Raw genomic sequence first — 15,759 nt, 5'->3', positions numbered from 1 at the left:
CCCCCCTCCCTGCCTCGCAGCAAACAGCGACTACAGCCACCAGTGGTGCCAGAAACGCAGGGCTGGGCACTCAACAAGCAGACAGACACGCCCACGCTAGGAGGAGCCGGAGACCTAGCAAGGGGCGCAGCAGGGGCAACCCACACCTAAACATCTAACAGGTCCGACAGACCAACAGCCCCCGGGACCTCCACAAGCAGGTCAAGTGAATGAGGGCCTAAGGTAGGAAGCAGGCAACGGGAAGCAACAGCCACACCGTCACCCTATGCCAACTGTCAACCACAGGGGAGTGGGAGGCAGCGGAGGCCCTCCCCACAGGGAACACTCCAACAAGTGGAGGTTGATACTCACCTAGAGGGAAGGACTGGAAGGATCAGTAGAGCAGACGGAATCCCAGGACCCACAACATCCTCGGGGGCCGGAGGACAGACAGTGATCGCCAGCACACATGTCCAAATCTAGAGGCCGCCAGGCACAGGGCGCCCAACAGGCTCCGCTCCCTAGACGGGAACCTAGTCTGGAACAATTGTGGGGAAGGACCCAACTACACAGCCAAAAGGCAAAGATCAAGAAATCCACAGCGCTGTGGGGTCCCCAAACTCGGAGATGGCCACCAAGGAAGATCTGAAAGCTTGGGTTGGAGAATTCCAGTTCCAATTCATGGCCACAGGACAAACCCAATTCGATGCCATGAAAAACGATCTGAAGCAGGCGTTACAGGAAATCAAATCTGAAGTAGAGACCCTGGGGCAACAAACAGACGCAAGGTGCGGAGACGCAGGAGCATCTAGTACGAATCACACACAATTTGGAACTCCAATGCAAGGATTTAGAAAACCGCTCCCGGAGATCAAATAGAAGGATTAAGAACATGGCGGAATCTGTGGAGGATAAAGATCTAAAAGCAGCAGTACAACAGGTCTTTCAAGACATCCTTGCAACGGAACAGGAAAGAGATATCTGGATACATAGAATTCACCGAGAGTGCCCTGCCTGCTCAGAGCGTCCGCCGCCAAGTTCTTCTCTCCGGCTAGGTGGACTGCCGATAGAGATTCCTTCTTGAATTGCCCAAAACCAGAGCTGCATTGCCTCTCTGCACAGTGGTAGTGATCCTACACCTCTTTTGTTGAGGTAGTGCATGGCCACTGTGTTGTCCGTCATTATCAGGACATTTTTTCCCCTTGTACAGATGGCAGAAAAGCTTTCAGCGCTTGTCTGATTGCTCTCAGCTCTAACAGGTTGATATGTAGTCTGGACTCCGATGGAGACCAACGATCGCTGATGGTCAAGTCGTTGGTATGGGCTCCCCACCCCGTGAGTGAGGTATCTGTGACTACTGTTATCTCTGGCTATGGTTGCCAAAACAGTTCCCCCTTCAAGATGTTTTTCTGGCAGGCCCACCACTGAAGGTCTCGAGCCACCTTGTCCAGAATCTGAAGGAGGTCCGTCATTCTCCCTTAGAATTGCGACCACTGAGTTCTCAGTGCCCACTGAAGAGATCTCATTCTCAGGCAAGCCTCTGGCACGAGGAAGATGCAGGATGCCGTGAGGCCTAGCAACCTCAAAAAGTCAAAGGCTGGGAGACGTTGGGCATTTTGAAACTTGGTGACTATCTGCAGAATATCTTGAGCCCTCACCTCTGGTGACGAGGCTTTTCCCAGGGAAGTGTCCAGGACCGCTCCAATGAACTGGAGTCTCTATGATGGTATCTGTCACTTCTTTAAATTGAGGGAGAAGCCCAGTTTGTGAAGGAAGTGGCAGACAATCTAGCTGGATCTGAGCTTGTTCCGAAGATACAGCTCTGATCAGCCAATCGTCCAGGTAGGGGTAGACGTGGATCCCTTCCCTCCTTAGACTTGCAGCCCCTACCGACATTAGCTTGGTGAAGACCCTCGGGGCGGAGGTCAGCCAAAATGGCAGAACACGAAATTGATAGAGACGCCAATTGCGAACCTCAGGTATTTCCTGTGTTTGAGATGGATTGGCACATGGAAATAAGCATCTTGGAGGTCCAGAGATACCAGCCAGTCCTGGAGCTGGAGGGCCTGAAGGATCTGAGAGAAAGTTACCATCTTGAACTTGTCCTTCCTGAGGAACTTGTTCAATTCTCGCAAGTCCAAGATAGGTATCAGTCCTCCATCTTTCTTTGGTATGAGAAAGTAGGGGGGAGTACCAGCCCTTGTTCCTCTCCGCTACAGGTACCGATTGTATGGCACCTTTCTCTAGCAGGTCTACAATCTCCTGCAAGAGGAGCGGATCTGGAACTTTCAGAGAGCTGTTCCCCGGTGGATGACTGAGGGATGCGTAGAAAGGGCAGGCAGTAACCTTGGGCAACTGTCTCCAATGCCCAAGCATCTGAAGTAATAGCCTGCCACTCCGTCAGATGTTGAGTTTACCTGCCCCTTACTGGTGTTTTGTGGGGAGTGTCCTCAGAGCGGTTTGGAGGCGGCTGATGCAGATGCCGAGGGTAAAGAAGTACCTGCTGCTGCTGCGGCGGCTTTTGTGTTTTTACCCCGTCCACCTCGGGTGAATTTCTTCTGACCCCTGTAAACTGGCTGTCCTCTGCCCTTTCCGATTGCGGAATAGAAGTGAAAGGACGTACCTCTCCAAGAGGTTCCTGAGGGGCGATATGGTGTCTGACGGATTGCAGCTCCTAAGGATTTTGCTGCTGCCTTAGATGTTTGTAGTTTTTCTAAACAGTCATCCGCCTTCTTACCAAACAAAGAAGAGCCGTCAAAGGGCATATTCAAGAGTCTGCTTTTCACATCTGGAGCAAAACCAGACTTTTGCAACCAAGCAAATCTCCTGGTTGTTGTACTTGCCGCCATGGCCCTGCTGATACTGTCAGCAGAATCAATGCCAGTCTGAAGGGATTCGCACATTGCGTCCTTACCATCCTTAATGATGTTGAGAAACGCTTCCATTTCTTCTCCCTCCGGGAGGCAGTCAGCCGCTGATGAAGCACACTCCCAAAGTGTGTGGCTGAACCTTGCGAGCGTACAAGTAGCACTGATGGATTTCAACACCATGCTACATGCGGAAAATACTTTTTTGGCCATAGAGTCATATCTCTTATCATCCCTATCCTGTGGAACAGTAGGGTAAGCCGATTTACTACCTGCCGAAGTAGCTGCCTGAACAACCAGACTCTCCGGAGATGGGTGTTTGGATAAATATTCGGGGTCAGCAGAAGACACCCGATATTTAGCTGATACTTTCTTGGTAACTGCCGGGATTACCTCAGGTGTTTCCCAGTTTGCCAATATTCTCCTTTGTAATGCCGCATGAAATGGCACCACAGGATCCTCCTGTGGACCTTTCAGCAAGACGACCTCACAGACATTTTGGTCAAAGGCAGGTGAGGGTGTGGACCATCCCACAAACTCTATTATCCTTGCCATCAAGGTTCTATAATGGGTTTCAGCATGTTCCCCTGGGTCTGGTGTGGCAAATTCCACTTCTGGGGAAGTGTCCAACCCACTTGCTTCCTGTAGGGTTTCATGGAGGTCTTTCAGCCTACCTTCCTCAGAGGTAAATTCCTCTGGTGCAGGAGTTGCAGATCCCTGCAACTCAAAAGGTCTTTCCTGATCCGAAACCTCCCCTTCTTCATAAATAGAACATAAGACCCTGGAGTGATCAGGTCTTGAAAATGGTATAAATCCCATTTCCAGAGCAGAAAGAGCTAAGTTTGTCATGATTGGCTGAGAAAACGATGACGTCGTCGAAGCGGATATTAAAGGCTTCGAAGCCATCAAAGCCATCGAAAAAGGCGTCGAGAAAGGTGGTAGAGGCCTCGATGAACTCGAGAGTATCGGAATTCTACTCGAGGTTGTCGATGACATTCTCGTGCTCGAGGCTCTGGGCATTGCCACTGGCTGTGAGGTGGCCATGGGTTTATCCTTTCTCAGCGTCGACGTCGAAGGCGGCGTCAACTCGACTGACCTGTGCGTCGAAGAACCCTTCGATAAATGCGTCGACGACGCCGATCTATGTGTCGAAGGGATCTTCGATGACGCCGTCAAAGACACAACTTTGCCTTTACTCGAGGGTTTGTGACGCTCTCGAGTGACTTCTTTTGCCGGGTACTGCGACTTGCGGCTTTTTGATTTTTTGGGTCTTTCACCCAGGGTATCACCCTCAGCAGTCTTTGAGGGGGGTCGAGGCTGCTTTCTCGAAGACGCTTAGCATCTTTTTCCCGAATTCCTCCCACTCGGCCTGAGAGCTATGTTTTGTGGGGCAGGAGACCCTTTTTGGGGAAATGGAAGACGAAGAAGGGTATCTTCGACGTCTTTTTTGAATGCTTAGATCTCGAAGAGTGATGGGAACTGCTTCGAGACCTAGAACGAGAATGTCTTTTATGGTGGCGAGGAGACGAAGGTCTCGACTCCGCCGAGGAAACTTTCAAAGAAGTTTTAACTGCCTTACCTCTCTCGAGCTTCCCCTTACGCTCCTTCAAGGCTTTCGCCGTCATGGACATGCAGTCCTCGCACCCCGAACAATGGTGCTCGATTCCCAGACACCACAAACAGATCTTGTGAGGATCCGTCAACGACATTTTCTTTCCACAGTCTCGACATTTTTTGAAGCCGGACCGTGGAGTCGTCGGTTCGGGTGAGGAAGCCATCGAGTACGAGTCGGTATTCACGAGGAATATATTGATATATTCGACTGAAGAAATGAGCAACGATATTCCGAGGCCCCACAAAGCGTGGAAAAATGGAACTGAGCAACAGACGCTGCACGAGCCTATTTATACGCGTGGTGACGTCGACCCCGATACGGAGGCCGTCGAGGGACATCGGCTCGAGGGACGTCGACGCGCAGCGCCCTCTACTGAAAAAGAAATTCCGAGGCCAGCAAGCTGGGAGATGATCTATCAAAGATAAGGAATACGTCGGAGGACACAATCCCTTCGAAATATGATATTATAATGTTTCAGGAAACCCACATAAAAAGGCAGGATAAGCGGAAAATACATCTAAGGGGATATGATCACATCATCCAGGCCAATGAACAAGACAAAAGGGCGGGGGTCCTGATAGCATTCAAAAACTCCCTCAACATCCGGATACGGGACACCCACGTTGACAAACTTGGAAGATATCTCTTTGTGCACATACATCTGGACTGGTACCCACTGACATTAGCAGCACTATACGCTCCAAGCATGGGTCAAGATGGGTACATTAGGGATGTCTTGGACAAATTGAAAAATTTCGCTACGTGGGAGGTGGTCCTGGGAGGGATTTTAACATTGCCTGGAATACCATTGAAGACAGATCAGGCGCAGACCACAGGGACAGGGAGCACCATCAAAAGCCCTGAAACAGAAAATGGGGAACATGGCATTAGTGGATGTTTGGAGAGGGATCCAAGGGAACCAAAAGGGCTATACTTACTTCTCTCACGTCCACAACACAATGTCCAGAATCGACTACCTATGGGTCTCCACGTTTCTGGTGGGCAAGATCCAACACACCGAATAACGGGGCAATATCTCTATCTGACCACGCCCCCCCCCCCCTCTGGATGAGCCTACAGCTAAACCCCCACCAAACGGGGCTATGGAGATGGGAACTCCCCCCCGGAAGTAGTACAAGACCCAGTTTTGGGGAACACAATCAGGGACCATATAAGGGAATACTTTTTGCATAATATCCCAGAGACGTCTAGGGACACCTTATGTGAAGCATTTAAGGTGGTAACCCGGGGGCACTTCATAGCTCTCAAAGCACAGAGGGATAAACAGCATAGAATATGGGAACAGGAACTAGAGGGGAAATTAGCAGAAATCCAAGCAGAGATCCAAGCAGAGATGACCCGGAACCACTCGACTAAAATAAGGAAAGCCATGAGACACAGAAGGGCAGTTAGAACCCATCCGAACTAAAAGAGCGGAGAAAAGCTTAATACATTTGAACCATTGTCACTATGTCAAGGCTAACAAAGCAGACAAACTCCTGGCCAGGCAGCGAAAAGAAAAACATAACCAATCAATAAAAGCATTAATAGACGGCAAGGGGCAAACTAAAACACAAACGACAGACTTCGGGGACATATTTCAGGGATATTACCAGAAGCTATACTCCTCGGACCATCCAGATGAGAGGAAACGGGGAGCATTCCTAGATAAAAATCACCCTCCCGATGATCTCGAAGGAAGAGAAACAAAACCTAGACAGCCCAATCACAGAAGGTGAGGCGAGCGATCCCCAAAAATAAGGCTCAGGGCCCGGACGGATATACCGCCCTGTTCTATAAAACATACAAGGATGAGCTAGCACCAATTCTTACAGAATTATTTAACACCTTTAAAGATAAGGGCAATATAACTCAATCCATGAACGAAGCGAAAATATTGGTCTTTCATAAACAGGGAAAGGATCCTACACTTCCCAGCTCCTATCACCCGATTGCGCTAATCAATCTGGACACAAAATTATACACAAAAATATTAGCTAACAGACTCGCACAGGTCCTCCCTAAATTGATCCTTCAAGATCAGTCGGGATTCATCCCAAAAAGACAAACCCACGATAATGTCAGAAGAATAATCCACCTGGTAGAAAAAACATGGATAACAAACACCAGCAATAATACTAGCATTAGACGCGGAGAAAGCATCTAACCGCGTCGGGTGGTCGCTGTTATTCTGCATCCTGGGGAAGATGGGCATGGGGGACACTTTCATAAATATGATTCGGGCTAACTACATCTCTCCAAATGCACGGGTGGCAGTGAATGGAGGGCTATCTGATAAGGTTAGGATAGAGAGAGGGACAAAACAGGGGTACCCCCTTTCACCACTCCTATACGTAATATTCCTGGAACCGCTTTTGGACCGAATAAGGGGCCTATCAGACAAACGGGATCGAAATGGCAGGACTCCCCATAAAATAGCAGCATATGCAGATGATATGTTAGTGACCCTAGGGACACCAAAAAATCTCTTCCGATCCTCCTACAGGAAATCGAGATGTATGGATTGGTTATCTGGGCTGAAAATAAATAGACAAAAGTCGGAAATACTTATATTGGCGGGAGACAAGGGGCGGATTCAAACAGGCCAAGACCCTACAACTAAAAGTGTCAGATAAAGGTGTAAAATATCTAGGAATCACACTAACGAGTAGTATAAATACACTTTACGGTGCAAACTACCCCCAGCAATTAGATAAAATTAAACAGGAACTAGAGAGATGGAATCCCATGTCAATCTCATGGTGGGGCCGGACCACAGCGGTGAAAATGACCATTCTTCCCCGACTAATGGATCTGTTCCAGGCGCCACCAATAACAATCCCGGCATCTTTCTTTTAAACACTGACAAAAATCACAGGAGCATACATATGGAAGAAAAAGACCCACAGGGTGTCCCCCGCTGTCCTTACAGCACCGAGGAAGAACGGAGGCTGTGCCCTCCCGCAAATATTACAAAGAAGGCCAATTGTGGGTACTAAAGGAGTGGATCCCTGAAACGTTCCAGAAAATATGGGCCATCCAAGATAGAGCTGCAGCGACAACCAAACTGAGACACCTTCTTTGGCTAAGGAAACATTCCCCAATGTGCGAATTAGCGAAGCAATGAAAGGTACATTGGAAGTCTGGTATAATGCCACACTAAAAGACCTTGTCAAAAGACCCAACCCCCATTACGACACTGTTTAATAACCCGGAATTGCCACCGGGCATGGAGAGGGGCTCCTTCCAGAAATGGGAAGACGCTGGCAGCAATAAGGTAGGGGACATGTACCAGAATAATGAAATCAGAACGTTTGAGGATTGCAAAACCAAGTTAGGCATCACCCCGGCGGATAGGTATAAATATGAGCAGCTAACACATTGGTTGAGATCCCCACGGATTAGGTGTGCAACGACAAGAGACTTCACCCCGTTCGAGACTTATATTATGACACATACAGGCACCAGAAAATTTGTCTCGGACACTTCTAAATTCTTCAGCGCCCAAAAGGAAGAGTGCACATGGAAATACATCAAAAGATGGGGGGAAAAAAGACTCGGGGGACCCGTCTCGAGGGAACACTGGGAGTACATATGGGGGGCAATCCCTAAACTCATGAGGGCTATTCAAACCAGGGAAATGTGGGTGAAAATTCTGATTCAATGGCACTACACACCGGAAAGGCTCCACAAGATGTACAAGTCATCCCCATATAAATGCTGGAGGGAATGCCACGGGGATTGGAGACATATCTGGTGGGATTGCCCGGCCATCCAACAGTTCTGGGGCGAGATAAAATCACAAATGCAAACTATGTTCGGAGGTACAGAGGGACTGGGGGGGGGGAGGTATGGATGTGTGGCTGTGGGACCCTCGAGAGAAATGGCTAACAAAAACACAGACAGAATTTTATGGGCCGCCTCATAGCGGTATGGTGGGCTATAGCCCAAAGGTGGAAGCAGAAGTCACCTCCTACAACGGTAGACTGGCTACAAAGTGTGGACACAACGATGGAACGGATCACATATAACATTCAAGGGGAACGCCAGAAATTTGGAATGGATTGGGGTTCGATACTAGACTATTTACAGAGTGACTATATGGAACAATGGCGCCCTCACAAAATAAGACTGCTGGACATGTTCAAATAGAGCGATATGAACAGATTTGGAACATTGGAGACGAGTGCAGATCCTTCCAGAGCGGGCTTGGGGGTTAAGGGAGATTCTTGGATGTAATGTTATATTTAAAATGTCAATAAAAACACGTTAAAAAGAAAAGAAATGGTATCACCAAAGGTGTTTTAAAATTTGACGTTTCCTCAGACAAGCGCTTGAAGATGGTAATACGTTGCAAAATAAACTTTAGTGGTCCGAACTTGGAACCCCAGATTGGCCAAGTACAGCAGAAAAGATAACGCCTTTGGTGTTTTGGATAGCAAAAGGTCCACAAGGGACCAGCTGCAGAATGTGTTTCAATGGCAGCGTTAGAAAGCCTTTGTTGCTGGCCTTCTGGCTGAAAGCAAAATCTCAATTATGTCATCAGGGAGGTCCCAATCCTTGTACCTCAGCCTCTCAGAAACCACGCGCGAAAGCTGAGTGTCTTGACTTCTGAATGGAGATCCCGACCCTCCCCTTGCGATAGAAGGTCCTCTCTTTGTGGAAGACATATTGGAGGGAAAATGGACATGTCCAGAGGAACCGGGTACCACGCCCTCCAGGCCCAATCTGGGGCAATTGGGATCATGGTTTACCAAACTTTCTCTACCTCCTGATGACTGGAGGAATGACGGGGACTGGAGGAAATGCGTACAAGAGTGGAAACTCTCAGTCCCCTCTACGAATGATTCTCCTAGAGCTCCTCTTGGGGGAAATTCCCTGGAGCCGAACAGGTTGTACTTCCGGTTGACAATGGTCACGAACAGATCCACTTGAGGGGTTCCCCAAAGGGTAAAGATATCTTGAAGCACTTCCTGAGCTAGTATGCACTTGTGGAAGACTGCTCTGCCTGCTCAGAGCCTCTGCTGCCGTGTTCTCCTCCCTGGCTAGGTGAACTGCCGATAGGGAGAGTCCTTCTTGAATTGCCCAGTACTAGAGTGGCATTGCCTCTCTGCAGAGAGGTAGTGACCCTACACCACCTCTTGTTGAGGTACTACATGGCCACTGGGTTGTCCGTCATTACCAGGCCATTCTTCCCTCACACAGAGGGCAGAAAAGCCTTCAGCGCAAGTGATTGCCCTCAGCTCTAAAAGGTTGATTGTCAGATCGTTGGTGTGGGCTCCCCATCCCATGAGTGAGGCGCCCGTCACTATGGTCATCTCCGGCCATGGTTGCCAAAATGTTTCTCTTCAGAATGTTGTCCTCGCAGGCCCACCACAGGAGATCCTGTGCGACCCTGTATGGAACCTGAAGTAGGTCTGACACTTTGCCCGAGAACTGAGACCATTGTGTCCTGAGAGCCCATTGAAGGGTTTTCATTCTCAGGCAAGCCTCTGGCACCAGGAAATTGCAGGATGCCATGAGGCCGAGCAACCTCAAAAAGTCGAAGGCCGGGAGATGCTGGGCACTGATCAACTACCCTGGTCATTAATTGTTTGTAAGAGGCATCTGCATGCTCATCTGATTCTGGTTTTACAAAATCCAATTTGGTTGACGTGTCCACTGCACTGGCCGTCTGTAAATTTTCATGCAAGTCCTATAACCTGGATTCTTCTGATATGAAACTACCAGGGACATTTGGAGTGCCATACTGCAATCCAAAGGGTGCATCATTATCAGATGGCTCATTGTCCTCATAAATGGAAGTGAGTGACTTAAAGAAATCCTTCCTCAGTAAAGCAATGAATGTTTTCTGAATTTCAGGCAACGTCGTCAATGGCTTTGAAGGTTTCGAGCCAGATGCCCATGGAGTCGAAGACGTCAGACGTTTATGGCACTGTTGGCTTCGACGACTTATCGACTTTGTCCATGACGAACTTCAATGGCTTGAAGGATTCCTCGATGACTTCTCATCACGACGAGGCCTCGACGGCTTTCAATGGGAATCTGGCCTTCGTCCCAGGCGCGAGGGCACGCAGGATTTGGCTTAAGCCCTTTCCTTACTGGCTTCAGAAGGCACAGTAGGAGCATGACCTACTTGCTTTGAGGGTTTCTGGCTTTCGAACAATTTGATAATTTCCTACCTGAATGATTCCTATTCAGCTTAGTGGGGCAAGATCTAGTCCTCTCTGGGGAGGAGTCAGATGAGGATGATGAAGTAGGCAATTTGTGATGACTTTTCTTTGACTTACTCGACGAGGAGGAGTGGTGGGCGCCACTCTGTGACCTGGAACTTTTAGTATTCTTCCGTTGATAAGAGTTGCCTCTCGCTTCGTCAGAAGAGTTTTTTCGACAGGGTAGTCAAAGGGGATTTTTTGGGGAGTCTACCTACTGCCAATTTCCCTTTACGCTACTTCAGAGGTTTTCCAGTCAGTCATCGACTGACACTTTTGACAGGCTGAGTTCTTGTGCTCCGCACTGAAACACCACAAGCATACTCGATGCATGTTTGTCAGCGACATCTTGGCGTCGCAGTCTTGCCACTTTTTAAACCCTTTCTTTGGGGTTGCCGGATCCGAAGACTAAGACATTTTTTGATAATTCACGAAGAAATATCTGAAGCGCGCCGTAGTTCACGAAGAGAAAGGTTACTCGCCAATTGGCGATGCGTGTGCTTTATATACCTTTGATGACATCTTCCACGAGACGGAGGCCCTCAAGGAACAGAGTCGACCGTATCGACACACAGCAATCTACCGAAATGAAGGTGGATATTTTAAATATCAAAAGATGAGGACTACGTGGGAGGAATATGCTCGCAGTTCCAAGAAGTTGATGTGCAACTATTTTAACTCCGGGAGCAAGAGGCCTCTAGTGTATGAATGTCCTGTATGACCCCCCCCCCCCCCACCGCACCTCCCCCCCCCAACCCTCCAGTGAGGCACTGGTTGTAACTGTAGCTTGATATGCAGGTATCTGAAAGGCAGTGCCCTGTGGCAGGCGTCGAACTGAGCACCATTGCAGGGCTTGACGGAATGCACGATGGAGGGCGATCTGGTCGATCCATGTGCTAGCGACTTGTTGGCATCCAGAAATTCTTGAAGGGGTCTCATCTGTGGCCTGCAGAAGGGTACCAGATAAAGGCAGGACGACATCATACCCAGCAGGGACTTGATGGACCGGACTGTTGCCACAGAAGCTGTCGACAGCTGCTGGACCTTTCCCAGGATGGCCTGCACCCTCTCTTCCGAAGGAGGTGCCACACACGAGACTGTGCTGAGGAGAGGACCCATTAACAGTGCGTTTTGCAATGGTACTATGCAAGACTTTGGAAAGTTGATGGAGAATCTGAGAGAAGTCAGATGTTGGATGGTCTCCGCAGTGTGCTGGGTTACCAGCGCTCGGGAGGGGGACCGGATGAGCCAATCGTCTAGGTATTGTATTTGTATTTATTAGATTTTATATAGCGCTTTAAGCCAAAGCGCTTTACATAAAACATGAAAACATTAGAAGCAATGAAATACAAATAATGAGGCAAATAACCAAGAACAGTATGCAGAACAATTTGCTGAGATCATAAGTTAAAAACCTGGATGGGGAGAAGGATGAGAGGAAGAAGTAGAGAGCTGTCAGGAAGATTGAAGAGGGTGGGATTTTAAGGAGGAGTGGAAAGAACAGTATGAGGATATGGAGTGGATAGGGAGAGGTAAAGAGTTCCAGTGTAGTGGGGCAAGGAGCTGAAAGGATCGGAAGCGGGTAGGGGTGCAGGGACAGTGAGTAGGAAGTGGTCAGCAGAACGGAGAGGGCGAGAGAGAGAGTAGAAGGAGATAAAGATGAAAGATAGGGAGGGGCAAGATCGTGAAGAGATTTGAAGACAAGACAGAGGAAGAAGAATTTGAGTTGAGAGTGAAAGGAAAGCCAAACAAGTGAGGAAAGCAAAGAGGAGATGGAGTCGTGGGGAGAGAGGGAGCAGAGTGTGGTTTGCAGAATGGTAGAGAGATTTGAGGGAGGCAAGCTGAGAGGAAGGGAGGCCAAAGAGGAGAGCTGAACAGTAGAAGAGACGAGAAAAGATAAGGGAAGAAATTAAGAGCTTGATGGCGTGGAAGGTGAGAGAGGATCTGATTTTGCGAAAATTGTAAAGATGGTAGCGACGAGCACAGGGGTTAAGAGATGTGGTGAGTAAAGAAGAGGTTAGAGTCAAAGTGGAAACCGAGATTGCGGGCAGAGGCAGAGATGGGGAGAAAAGAAGGGGGAGAGAGGATGGAAGGGGGAAAGAGGATGGGAGGAGGGGGTGGGGTGCGTTGCGTTGGCGGGAAGGAATAATACTTCAGTTTTGTCAGTGTTCAGGGTGAGAAAGTGGGAGGACATCCAGGATTTGATAGCAGAAAGAGAGTTTGAAGTGGATATCAGGAGTGAAGGAAGAGAAGGAAAGGAAGAGCTGGGTGTCAGTGGTGAGAGATACCGAAGGAAGAGATGATAGGAGCTAGAAAGGAGGTGTAAAGTGAGAATAGGAAAGGGCCAAGCACGGAACCTTGGGGAACACCAAAGTCAAGTGAGTGGGTTGGGGAGGAGCGGCCGCCACAAGAGACGGCAAAGGAACGATTGGAAGGGTAGGAGGAAAACCAGTTGAGAACTGAGCCTTTGAGACCAAAGGAGGAAAGAGTGTCGAGGAGTAAGGGGTGATCGACGGTGTCAAAGGCAGCGGAGAGATCGAGGAGAATGAGAACAGAAGAGTGCCTGGAGTACCGAGCAGTGAGGGGGGAGTTGAGAACAGAGGTGAGAGCAGTTTCAGTGGAATGTTTGGGGCAGAATCCGGATTGAGTAGGGGGGAGAAGAGAGGTTGGAGACAAATGCTGAGAGTTGGGAGCAGACAAGGCGTTTAAGAAGCTTAGAGAGGAAAGGTAAAAGAGATGGGACGAAAGTTGGAAGCCAGGATGGGGTTAGCTGAAGGCTTTTTCAACATAAGGATGATAGTAGCATGTTTGAAGGCAGATGGAAAGGTAGCAGTTGTGAGACAGATGTTGAAGAAAGAGGTAAGATTTTGGGAATCAGAGGGGTGGGTATAGGATCAGAAAGGGTAGCAGTAGGGTGAGCTTTGGAGGTAGGATGATGTCAGGAAGTTCTGCCATTTCTTTTAAAGGAGATAGTTGAGCTCCTATTGGAAGAATGAGGTCTTCCGGTGTATGTAGGCCTGTGTCCATTGGTCCGAACGTCTTGTTTTCCTTGGAGGCGTGTCAGGGATATCTGTGTACGGTTCCTTGGACTTGTTTTTCTCCGTCGACAAGTGGTCAATAGTCTCCTTGACCGTCGACGATAGCTTTGTTGAGGAGTAGTGAGATTCTTCCATCAACTATTGCTTGGAAGTGGGCGATTTCCACAACGATGACTTAGTCGTGGACGACTAGGTTTGAACAGTTATTGTTGACGTCCTGGATTTCGTTGACAGTTTACTCGTCGACGGGCCTCTATCGCCAGTGCCGCTCGTTAACAGCGTTTTCGATGACGAGCGCCCCCCTCGGAAATTTTGAAAATGTCTCCTTACCTTTGGAGGAGGTTTTCCCGTCAGGGTGCTTTTTCTTTTGGTCTCCAGATCCAAGGCATGGAGATAGAGAGGACAAATCCATCTTTTTCTTGCTCCTATGTGAGGGAGAGGAGCTTCTTTCCACAGGAGGAGGCCCTTCTTTTTGAAGTTTGCCTCTCTGAAGGCTTCATCGACAGTACAGTGGCTGTCTTAGCTGATTCTTCATCAGAAGAGTGTCCTCTAGATTCCAAATGAAGGAGCCTTCTATGCCTGTCCTGAAGAGTTGTGTTAGAAAATGTCTTACAAATATCACATTTGTGAATTTCATGTGGATAGAGGCAGTAAATGCACTGCTCATGAGGGTCTTTCATGTAGACCAGCTTTTTCTTGCATCTAACACAGTTCATGAAAAGCGAAGGCTTCTTGGTAGTAGATTCCTTTGACATGGTGTGAAGAGAGAATTCACTCGACGAATTCTGATTGAAAACAAGTATTTTCCAGGCCCAGGAACACTGTACAGGAAGAGTTTGATCAGGAGATCAAGGTAAAGCTGTTTGAGAAAAACCTATTAAGCTAACAGCAAAGAAAAATCGAAAAGCTCAGAGAGCGGAGGATTCCCTCCAGTCTGTTAGACTGCAGTGAATAATCTGAAGATGGCTACCGGGGGCGGAGCTTAAACCCTGCCTCCTCATTGGTTAGGGCCATAAGGATCAATGTGAGGTGGAGGGAATACACAAGTGAATGGCTCATAGGCCATAAGGGACAATCTACATTGTATTTCCATGGAAATAATGTATATATATATTTAATTTTTTAATTCCAGTCTGACGACAGGGAATATTCAAGCATGTGAATCTATGAAAGATCTAATGCTGGAGAAATGTTTATATAGCGCTTCTGGCAAAGCGCTGTACATAGAACATATTTATCACAATTATCACCAAACCAAAGTCGGTAATCCTTTATCGACCTTGAAAGGATGGAAGGCCGAGTTGGCCTTGCCAAGATTCGAATCTGCAACCTACAGATCACAGCAACGAGTGCTCAACCGGCTGAGCTATCTTATTGACTAACATCCTTCAGAGGTCGGTTAACCGAGTATCGACTGAGGTATAATAATCACAGTGCCTAGATGTTGGATGAACCATGTATGAAGTGCTACATACAGTTAAATACCTATCTGGATTATCACAGGGACCAGTTTTGCTGATTTTGTATTTCAATTACAAATGTAACTTATTTTGAACAGCGCTTGCACTTCGTGGGTAGTCAGGTTTTGGATATTTTAATTGTCTTGAAGATTTGAGATGCTAGAACGTCTGTGATTGGTGTAATGACAATCACTCACCCTTGAACAAAGGATCTGCTGCCACTGACCATTTATAGTAATATACCCATTAATTGCAAGGTTGAATGGATGTAAACTAGACCGTGCATAGTCATCATTTTACACACTGTTTTTATGATGAGTGTAAATTAAATTAGAATTGTAAAACTGATCTGACTCCCCATGATTATGAATACAACACAGGAACTCTGAAAAATACAATTGTGCAATACTGGTTTGCTTTCACTGGAGAAAAAAAAACTCAATTTGTTACAAAATATTAATGCTCAATTGCAACATAGTTTTCCATCTTATTCATTTTACAATCCTAAAATGCTAGGAAAATAAATATGCACAGTGACTGTTTGCTCCAAAGAAACCATTCATTTTTATCACAGTGTGCAGTTTGCTT

At 47.8% G+C, this 15,759-nt stretch overlaps 1 protein-coding gene across 2 annotated transcripts in view; it reads right to left on the bottom strand.

The window, feature by feature from the left end:
• Positions 1-15,759, bottom strand: part of CDC27 (cell division cycle 27) — a 1,618,725-nt gene that overhangs the window by 50,809 nt on the left and 1,552,157 nt on the right. The gene's annotated exons all lie outside the window — the stretch shown is intronic.

Source organism: Ambystoma mexicanum, chromosome 13 (genome assembly GCF_040938575.1).
Source record: "Ambystoma mexicanum isolate Mex_15411 chromosome 13, UKY_AmexF1_1, whole genome shotgun sequence".
Lineage (NCBI taxonomy): Eukaryota > Metazoa > Chordata > Amphibia > Caudata > Ambystomatidae > Ambystoma > Ambystoma mexicanum.
The sequence above is the reverse complement of the archived record's forward strand: the minus strand, read 5'-3'. Positions and strand labels throughout refer to the sequence as shown.